The following is a 12,147-nucleotide window of genomic DNA, read 5'->3' on the forward strand; positions in this document are numbered from 1 at the left end:
CTCTCGGTCTTGTTCATGTTCCTCCTCCAAGGTCCTAGAAACCCACCCCCCCTTGTCCTCATTGCTGCCGTCCTTGCCACTTCTGCTGCAACCAGCGACTGCCGCCTCCGCTGCTTTGGTTGCTTCACTTGTAGCTCTCTTACCGGTACCAGTACCGGTGCCCGATACCAGAGACCCCAGCGCCTGAAAGTTTCCTTCGTCCTTGATGCTTTCATCCTCATCATCATCGAGGATTTCAATGATGGCAGACGCGTTGTCCGCATCAATTGGTTCCCTCGCTTGACGCAGCCCGGCTGATCTCCGTATTCCAAGTCCAAGTCCAAATCCCGGGCCGGTTCTACCCCTACCTCTTCCATCAATGAACGACCCTGAACCCCTCTTATCAATGCAATGAGTTTTAACAGCGCGAGCAGCGGGACCCCCGGCTCCAGTCGCATGTGCAAGGTCAGAAGAAGTCTCCGGTGTTTCAGGGATGACCAGTGCCTTCAAGTCCCTTGACTCATTTCCCACGGCATCAGCTGCTGCCGCAACTGAAGTTGAGGTTGACATTGTTCCGGCCATCCTGGATAGTGGTGGCGCGGCTCTAGGCGCTGAGTAGTGGGGGAAAACACTGAGTTTTTTCAGTGTGTGATGGGATAACCGCACACACGAGCCGGCCTGATTGCTTCCCTGTTTCGGGGCAGAACCCGCAGCTGCAGCTCCAGGTCGTGCAGGACATAAAACATCACATAAACCTTCGAATTAACGGGCCGAAAATCTTCTTTTTGTGAGAGGCCATCAAGGTCGTAGCTGACTCACGTACGCCAGCTCGAGAGATAGCATCACGGATATCCCGAACATGTCCTATCTTTCCCTTTTCCGTTCCTCTTTCCTGTATTTCGCGTGGTCTTCCTCTTTCCTGTACTTCGCGTGGTCCGTATCCACTACTTTTACTTTTCGATTTTATTCCGGAGTGCCTTTTAATACCCTCAACGCTGACCCGTTCGGTACAAACAGTAGAAGCCGATATTTCCGGGGCACCCGAGTACGGGGTCGTCCTTTCCCCTTTGCTACCCTCTCCCCCCCTAATCATGGGCCCAGGCGACCTTGATTTTCCATAATCATTAACGTTACCGGTTACGCTTAAACTCTTATTCTCATGAATAATGAATTGAGGGGAGCCAGGGTGTCGGGGGGAGCCGCCCACCGTTGTCACCCCCGGGTCACTGCCACTGCCAGACCCTGACCATTCATTAGCACAGATCTCCCTGAGGTCTTCCATAAATTCCTTGCTATTCGGATCGGTCATGTCGAACAAGGTATGAAATATGTGCACAGATCTAAAATTTAAAATTTAGAATCGAATAGAATAGAATAGAGTACCAAAAGTCTAGATTGATTATTAGATACTAACGTTGAGTACGAAATCAAAATCAAAATGTTAAATATCAGTGTGAATGTCACTATCACTATCAGAACACCTGGTAATGGTTATCGAAGTCCCTGCAGTCTCAACAATCACCCATAGCCCATAGCCGTCCAACAGTACAACGATTCCGCAGCCAGACAACCTAGATAGCAAGCCGATCCGGCAATACAGGCTCACTCCATCCGTCAAATTCCACCAAGTCACCAATGTCAATATCAATGCTAAAGCCGCTGAAGCTGCTTGTCAGGATCAGGACACGAGTCCAACAACCATGGAGTATCACGAAGATTGGAAACGCACCGTACGCGCCCGTACGTACCGCTCAAGTCAAGATTTAATAAACCCTTCTCAGTAGCGGACCATACACTCAATTAAAACAAATCAAGGCCAAGTCAAAGCTATCACCACCGAGCTGCACCCACTGTTGAAGTAACCACCTGTGGCTAATATGAATAACAGTAACCACCGGTACACACTGAACGTCCGCAATTATAACTAAGAAACTTAGAGTTAGAGTACTTATAAACTGAAACTGAGAGTTAGCAAAAGCTAGAAAGTTGATAAAGAAGCCGTATAAGCACAGCGCAATTAAACTCAAGTCACTACAGCACAATGTGAATTAGTGCAGTTCAACCGCTATAGCCATCTTGCCGCCGCATGTCGCGCCATGAATACGCCGGCAAGGAGGGGGGGGGGGGGATTCTCCCCCCGTGTCCCCAGGCAGGCCGCCAACCAGAGCAAACCCCCTCTACAGCACACCCAATCATAATAGTAAGGATAGCAGCACACGTCACCCTGCCGATGCCTAACGGAATATATAGGAACACCCAGCAGGATTCAACCGCGCCTGCGCGTAGCAACATCGCACATCTAGTTTAAACCGAAGTTAAAATTTGCAAGATTTTCAGTCATAACATAAGCGTAACAAAAGTTGTAATGCCAAAATCAAGATTAGACTGAAGATGAAACCCGCAGCAGACCCTGAAATCGGAATGAGGTCGAAATCGGGGGGAGGGGGGGTATATCGAAATCGAGGACCGTATTTATTGTTCCAGCCACTAATCGACAAAACCAAAGACTCCCGAATAAGCCATTGGAGTAAATGAAATAAGAAAAAGGTGACAAGTAAACAAATTACAACCAGAGGCCAGCAGAATTGGAGTCACCCTTAAGATCCTGCTAAATCCAAATCAAACAGAACAGTAAATGTATTGAAGGCAAGGCCAGGCAGAATCGGCAAAGATTAAATCGATTGCGCACGAAACAACGAGGTAACAAAATTAGACTGGAAACGAGATCAAACCCGGGAGGGCAAGTCGAACTTAAATCCAACCTTACATTCAAGATGAAACCGGAGTCAGATAGAAACCAAATAAATGAAAGTAAATGAAAACAAATGAAAATAATGAAAATAAATGAATAGATGGAGATTAACGTGGATCAGTAATATAGGGACCAGAATTCAACCTCAAAATTCGCTTAATTTAGGTTCACGGCCAAATAAGAATCAGAACCGAATTCGTCCGGTCCAGAGAGCAAACAGAACCACCATCACATGCGCCCGTGAACCTCCGTCAGCCACCCGGGTCCGATAGGATAGGACCGGAATCCGAATCCCAGCCAGTTAATATACACCTATCTGATTATAATTTAATTGATTTAATTTCCTTAATTGATTCAATTTAATTTAATTTAATTTCTTTAATTTCCTTTAAGATGGAGAGTTGACTAATCCCGGCTGCCCCAAACTGACCGCAACAGCCGGTGCAGTCGTCCATAATAGCCCGCCCGACAAATACCCGAGTCAAATTGTCATAATGGCCTACGAAACTTAACAATACCGACCAGATGCAGCGCCACCCAGACGCCGGCATCGGTGTTCAGCCATCCGAAAGAGCATACAGGAAGCAGTCAATATACAGAGCCATCTAGGAAAGGCGTCCGCCATTAACAGTGCTGGCATCCAATTACTCAAATCTGCCACCAGGCGCAGCGATCCACGACCCTCGCTGCCAGCCTTACAAGAAGGACATGCGGCGCCATCCAGCGAAACCACCCATCATTACCCATAGACAGCGCCACCCATTTCCCCATCAGACCGTACCAAATCGCCCGCCGCACCAATACAAAAGGCAAAGGCAAAAGGCAAAGGCAACCGCCACACCCTGATCATTACAGCCTATACAGCCTGTCCAATCGCAAGTTAAACTTGCACTATGTAATATAAGTAACGGGCCACAAGTAGAGTAAGATTATGATAACAAATCGGCCCAACACATCATTGAATAACTATAACTTGCCCAGGCCAATCAACCTCTAGGTGCCTGAATAACATGCCGCACGGAGTATGGTAAGGTGGATTCAAATAAATAAGTAGAATAAGTAATAGGTAATAAGTAGTCTCATCTTATCTATTTCAGATCATACACGGAACAATTAAACCAACCAATTAAGCCGCATCATGCAGCGCAGTGCTCAATAGTTGATCCATCGATCCAGTCAATGCTAATGCCAATGCTAATGCCAATGCTAATGCTAATAAAGTAACATAGTAACATAATAACTTTCCATAAGATTAAACAGTACCAACGAACAAGATGAGTCGGCGAATAGGATTAAGGCAAACGCTTAAGCGCTTAAAGTAGTGCGACCGCACCCACCCTACACGACTCAGTATAAAGCATTGATTTGTCACTCCGCTGACAGCCAGCAGTCAACAGCCATCCCCCTCCCATCAATCATTTCGTATTAAAGGTTACCCACCAGTCCTTATAGCATATAATGTTCGCTAATATTATCATCCATCCACACCAACGGTCCCACACTCTTCACCTCACCATTGAGAATGCAATTGCATAAATCAATCTTAAAACTTCTCAATTCCTAAGCTACTAACCACTGCAACCATATTATTGCGTTGTCGCGTTTAAGTAATAATAATGTTATAAATATTGCAGCACGATGTACAGTATAGGTCTAAACCTCTAATGCGGGGGGCATCACGTACCCAACGACCCCCTTAAGACCCCCCTAAACAACACGCAACTGATACTGCATGTTGGTAAGAATTACCAAAGCGGGTAGTGTAAACAGCTATAGGGCCCGAAGGACCTCATTAGGGAGTGAAATGGGATAAAGTACACAATCGCGATCAGTACCAAGCTCCAGTTGAAGGGTCAAGTTAACGTTAACGTCAGAAGTTCAAGAAAACAGGAAAGCTAAAGTTTAGTCAGAATGTCGTACAAGAAAAATACATGTACCAGCCAGACAACGCGCACAGCACATCCCAAGCTATAGTTGGTGAAACCATACCAAACCCCGCTACGCCGAGTAATGATTAATAATCTATAGTGAAACAGAGCCCAACCGATTGGGTAAAGTGTCAATAAGGGAAGGAAGTATCAAATCCTTATATACTCTGTCAGGACAGATGAGCAATCAAAGCGCACCACTCAATCATCAATTCTCTCAATTTGCTGTAATTCACCCCAGAAGATCTAATTATTGGCGGGCCGAAGTGCCAACATGACGAACATTGCATATAGTAGAACCCGCGTATAAATTAGTGATCACATTAATTAAATATAAATATATATATAAATATAGTTAAATACCACCATAAATAGCGACATAGCGACATAGCGACACAGCAACACAAGTCGACTCGTAGCACAATACAGGAAGCCACGGGTTGCCCATATCATGAGATTCACAGGATTAATGGACAGAACGGACAGAACTATTGGCTCCATCAATCAGTGACTCATCTTAACCCAGTCCAATCCAGTCCAACCCAACCAAATCGAATCCAATCCTCCAACCATCCTCCACATACCAACCGGCACCCGATACCTGCGGAAACAAAGCAACAATAGAGCAACAATAGTGCAACAGAGTAACAATATAATCAACGAATATTGTAACAAAAGAAGGGGGCGATTGCTCAAATCTCGTCAAGTAGTAGCAGCACGAATCAAGGAAATGGAACACAACATGTAACAATATAAATGAATTATAATAAATCGAGAATAAAATGAATAGAACAACGAAAAATAAAATAAAATGAAGTAAAACACAATGGAATAGGGCCCCGGAAATACAGCTAGGGTCAAATCTAGCCTTGCCACGAAGCCGAACTCCTGTGTCAACCAGAGAAGGCCATTCTCCAGTCACATAATCAAAATCACAATCGTAGTCAGGGTGAGGGTGACCCCGACCTGTCACATGAACAGTGGTCAAATTGACGTTAACTTCGGAGGCAAATTAGGAAAGATCCATATAAGAGTTGAGAGTTGTAAGAGTTATAGTAGTAGCAAGAAAATTAGATAGTCCGAATAACCTGTTCGAAAGAATATAATAGATGATAAGCACGCATGACGGCATAGCAACGTTGCAACATTATAATCATTATAATCAATAAGACCGTGCAGAACCCTGTAGCATTGAGCAGATAACTAAATAAATAACTAAATAAATAAATAAATAAATAAATAAATAACTAAATAAATAAATAAATAAATAAATAAATAAATAAATAAATAAATAAATAAATAAATAAATAAATAAATAAATAAATAAATAACTAAATAACTAAATAAATAAATAAATAAATAAATAAATAAATAAATAAATAAATAAATAAATAAATAAATAAATAAATAAATAAATAAATAAATAATAAATAAATAAATAAATAAATAAATAAATAAATAAATAAATAAATAAATAATAAATAAATAAATAAATAAATAAATAAATAAATAAATAAATAAATAAATAAATAAATAAATAATAAATAAATAAATAAATAAATAAATAAATAAATAAATAAATAAATAAATAAATAAATAAATAAATAAATAATAAATAAATAAATAAATAAATAAATAAATAAATAAATAAATAAATAATAAATAAATAAATAAATAAATAAATAAATAAATAAATAAATAAATAAATAAATAAATAAATAAATAAATAAATAAATAAATAAATAAATAAATAAATAAATAAATAAATAAATAAATAAATAAATAAATAAATAAATAAATAAATAAATAAATAAATAAATAAATAAATAAATAAATAAATAAATAAATAAATAAATAAATAAATAAATAAATAAATAAATAAATAAATAAATAAATAAATAAATAAATAAATAAATAAATAAATAAATAAATAATAAATAAATAAATAAATAAATAAATAAATAAATAAATAAATAAATAAATAAATAAATAAATAAATAATAAATTAATTAATTAATTAATTAATTAATAAATAATAAGTAAACACCAAATAAATACACACACACCCAGTCACCCGGGTAAAATTTGTCAATAAGAAAGAAAGAGCGCCCCCTTAGACAACTAGTAAGGACACTTGAATCAAGGTCCAAAATATTTAGTCGCTAATTCTCTGAATTATTACATCCCCACTGTACGACCTCAAGGTCAACAGCGAGCCGAGGTACCAATACATAACAAACATCGTATCTAAATAAGCCGCGTATAAATTGATAATTTTAGTAATAATTTAATAATTAAGTAATTTAGCAATTTAGTAATTCAATAATTAGTACCATCAATATAATCATGCTCGAAATCAGAATATAATATAATATAATATGAAGAATCAAAATATTACCGTAACTAGCAACAAGCCGTCCAATGGCATAGTGCAACAAAATTGCAAAATTGCAACAGATTACCAGGTTACCAGGTTACCCAGGTTACCCGCATCATAAAGATACACGGGATCATTGGACAAATCCATTGACTCCAACCAGATCATCTTAACCGTCTCGATCCAGCCCAGATTAAATCCAACCCAATTCCAACTACAATCGGGCACCCGGTACCTGTGGAAGCAAAGCAACAATAAGCAACAATAAAGCAACAAAAGCAACAAAACAATATAACCAACGAGTATTGTGGCAGGGAAGGGAACGAGTAAGCAAATCTGGATAGCAGCACTTAAATAGCTAGTTAAATAGCTAGAAGTCCATCAAGAATAATATGAATAATAAGAATAATATAATAGCAGATGGCACGCACAGCGTTCCAACAATATAATCAATAGAACTCTGCACTTTGAGTAAACTAATCAAGTTAATACAAAACACAAAACCGAAAACCCAGTCACCTGAGTAAAATTTGTCAATAAGAAAGAAAGAGTGCCCCCTTAAGCAACTGGTAAGGACACTTGAATCAAGGTTCAAATATTTAGTCGCTAATTCTCTCAACTTATTACATCCCCACTGTACGACCTCACGGTCAACAGCGAGCCGAAGTACCAATACATATCAAACATCGTATATAAATAAGCCGCGTATAAATTGACAATTTAGTAATAATTTAATAATTTAGTAATTTAGCAACTTAGTAATTCAACAATTAGTACCATCAATATAATCATGCTCATAATCAGAATATAATCAAGATATTACCGTAACTAGCCACAAGCCGTCTAATGGCATAGTGCAACAAAATTGCAACAGATTACCAGGTTACCAGGTTACCCAGGTTACCCGCATCATAAAGATACACGGGATCATTGGACAAATCCATTGACTCCAACCAAGTCATCTTAAACATCTCAATCCAGCCCAGATCAAATCGAACCCAATTCCAGCTCCAATCGGGCACCGGCACCTATAGGAGCAAAGCAACAATAAGCAACAAAGCAGCAAAAGCAACAATAACCAACGAGTATTGTGACCAGGAAGGGAACGAGTATATAAGTAAATCTGGATAGCAGCAGTTAAATAGCTAATTAAATAGCTGGAAGTCTATCAAAAGAATAATATGAATAATATGAATAATAAGAATAATATAATAGAAGATGGCACGCCAGCGTTCCAACAATATAATCAATAGACCACGCAGAACTCTGCAGCATTGAGTAAATTAATCAAGTTAATAAATAAATACGAAACACAAAACCCAGTCACCCGGGTAAAATTTGTCAATAAGAAAGAAAGAGAGAGTACCCCTTAGACAACTGGTAAGAACACTTGAATCAAGGTCCAAAATATTTAGTCGCTAATTCTCTGAATTATTACATCCCCACTGTACGACCTCAAGGTCAACAGCGAGCCGAGGTACCAATACATAACAAACATCGTATATAAATAAGCCGCGTATAAATTGATAAGTTTAGTAATAATTTAATAATTAAGTAATTTAGCAATTTAGCAATTCAGTAATTACTACAATCAATATAATCATGCTCATGATCAGAATACAATAGAGAAATCAAGATATTACCGTAACTAGCAACAACCGTCTAATGGCATAGCGCAGCAAAATTTCCCAACAGCTTACCAGCTTACCAGGTTACCAAGTCATCCGTCTCATAAAGACTCACGGGATCATTATACAAATCCATGACCCCAACCAAACCAATCACCTCAATCATCCCAATCCAGCCCAGGTCAAATCCGACCCAATTTCAACTCCAACCGGGCACCCGACACCCAATCGCCCGAGTAAAGCTATCGATGAGAAAGACAGACAAAAGAGAGAGTACCACCTCCCACAACTAGTAAGAACATTCGAGTAATTAAAGCAATCAAATATTAAGTTAATAATACTCCCTCGGTTCACCACATTCCCACCGAACAATCTCGAGGTCAACAGCGATCCGAGATACAAGTACCTTACGGACATCGCATATATATAAAACCGTATATAAGTTAGCAATACAGCCATGCTCCAAGGTATGACGAATCAAAGATAAACATTACCGCAGCCCGCGGCACAGCCGCCTAGCATAATGCAGCAGCGTCGTAGCAGGTTATCCATGTCATGTCATGAGATTCACAGGATTAGTAGACAAATCCATTGACTCCGCCAACCAACGACGCATCCCAATTCTATTCAATTCACAACTCCACCGACTAACCCTCACATGTCAATCAGGCGCCCGGCACCCGTAGAAGCAGAAAGAAAAGCAAAGCAATATACAGAAAGGGAAAGTACAAATAATAACTTGATGGATAGCAACACGCATCACGCATCAAGGCGGCGGATCAGTATAGCAGCAGACCGTAGATTACACCAGTCCGCCCCATTGGAGCTTGCTATCTCAAACTCCAGATCTACATCTGCCCTGATCCACCCATTCACAAGATATCAACTATTAATAACTAAGGTCAAGAGAATAGGATGTAACAATCATAAAGCAAAATAAGAAATAGATAAAGTATATAGAGTATTTTCCACTCCAAATAATACCCATAGATACTGATTTATACCATACAATATTATACAATATTGCAGTATTCCATGAAGGAAATCCCAATCAATCAAACCTAATCAAACCCAATCAAACAATCAAACCCTGATATGTCACAGTACATCATTAATCTTAGCCTTCCCATGAAACCATCAGCCATCAGCTGCTCACCGCAAACCATAGGGACCCCAGAATACAGTTAAGCGAGGTTAGAGTCAGGATAATAGTGTATGGTGAACACAGAAAACATTGTTCGATGCTGGGTGTAACATTGTTCGGACCAAATCAGATTCATAATATAGATTCCAATAGATGATAAATCCAAATTTACCACACCCTCAAACTTAATGCATAAGCAAGGTAGAATAGATGAATGAATGTTACATACTGTGCAAGAATGCAGCTTGTAACTCTGAAATGAACAACAGCATTATGCACGCCACAATATTAACAATATTAACAATCATCAACAATCACATATCCTCCAGGACAACACAGCAAACTAGTAGCGTGCAAGGATATTAATAGAATTGATCAGATAAGTAAGAAAATAATTAAGATAAGGTGACGGAAGCATGAAAGCATGAGGTACTGTAACGCAAAACAGTAGATAGTGGCGAACGTGACTGAACTAGGTATAATAACTAGAAATTAATTACAAGTGAGCCTCTCGTTGTAGACAACAACCAAATAGATCATATCCCAGTCAAGCCAAGTCAAGTAAGACGAGAATCATGATTACAGTTGAAATCAGACCCAATAGGATATAACTATTAATAACTGAATTAAATGAAATGCAGAAAATAAGAAATGAAGTATAAAATATAAAATAAGCAAAATAAATAGAATAAAGTATATTTCGCTAGCAGATAATACGCATTGATACCGACTTACAACACACAATGCAATGTCCCATGAAAGGAAATCACGATCAAATCAAGCATTAATATGTCACAAAACATCGTTAATCCCAATTACATCCCATAAGACCATCAGTTGTTCACTTCAGAAATCTACAGAAACCCCAGAATAAATCAGCTAGCCCGAGGCCAAAAGAGGCCAAGGTTAAAGTAATAGTGTATGGTAAACATAGAAAGCGTAATTTGGTACTGGCTGTGCCATTCTTCAATCAAATCCAACTGGAGTGTAAATTATCCCATAGATTATAAATCACAAATTGAATCTCAATTAAATCTCAGACCGCTATTTCCTCAAACAACTTAATGCATAAGTGAGGTAAGATAAATGGGGATGAAATGAATGTTACGTTGCTGTGCATGAATGCAGCTTGTAGCTCTGGGATGGACAAAGCATTATGTAAACCACAATATTGCCATCAAATCATCCAGGAAACGCCAAACTGATAGTATGTAAGGATATTAACAGAACTTGATAAAGTAGGTAACGAATGAGAGAGGAAGTAAGATAAGGTAAAAGCATGCAGTATACTGTGATGCAAATAATAGATAATGGTGAACGTAGCTGAATTAGATGAGTAATACTAAGAAACTAAGAAGCCACTAAACTAATAACTAAGAATTATAAATGAGATTATCATTGTAGACAAGTAGATCATATCCTAGTCATGAGGGGACGGGAATCATGATCACAGTTGGAATCAATCTCAAGTTAAAATAAGAGTGGAAGCGTGAAAGTAACGTTAGGTAACGTCAGGGTACAACAAAGACAGATAATTAAAGTGATTTAAGTGATTGAAGTACTTTAAGCAAATCAGAGAAACCGTGAAGAACATTGAAGGTACGTCAAGACATACCAATAGTGTAACGTGAATCAATCAGAATCGTGCAAGTTGTGTCGCATTGAACAAATGATTAATAATTAATTAACTACCAGGTGCCGGACCCAGCCCATCAGGTACACATGCTAGCAAGAGAAGTTACGAGCTAAATTATTCGCCGGAGCAATTAAGATCAAAACAGTGATCATCGGCTCTCTCAATCTGCCGCATTTAGCACTGGACAGTCCCAAATTCAGCAGCAGGTTGATAAACCAACATTACATTGAAAGAACTCCGAATAGGCTGGCCAACACCAAACAGGTACAATTACAAATCTACATGCAGAGTATAATTAAATCGATTAAATCAAAAGATATCACCGTCAAGGGCATCAAAAGTAACACAATCGTCTTGTATCCCAATGCCACAAAAATCGCACAGGTTACACACACCAGTAGGGTTCGCAGGATCAACGGATACGGTGATTACAAAAGGGTCAGCAGGATGAGCGGCTACAATAATCTGAAGGTAAATAATAAACAGTTAACACATGAATTAAATCAATTAATTAATAGCTATTGTAATTGTAGTTGAACTCGAACAATAATTAAATTAATTAAGAATGAACTAAGAAGCCGCACAATTCTCTCCACCGCCTCGAGCATCATCACCTAACCCTAACCTAACCTAACCCAACCTAACCCAACCTAACCTAAACCCAACCTAACCTAAACCCAACCTAACCTAACCTAACCTAACC

Source organism: Osmia bicornis, unplaced genomic scaffold (genome assembly GCF_907164935.1).
Source record: "Osmia bicornis bicornis unplaced genomic scaffold, iOsmBic2.1, whole genome shotgun sequence".
NCBI classification, from domain to species: Eukaryota; Metazoa; Arthropoda; class Insecta; order Hymenoptera; family Megachilidae; genus Osmia; species Osmia bicornis.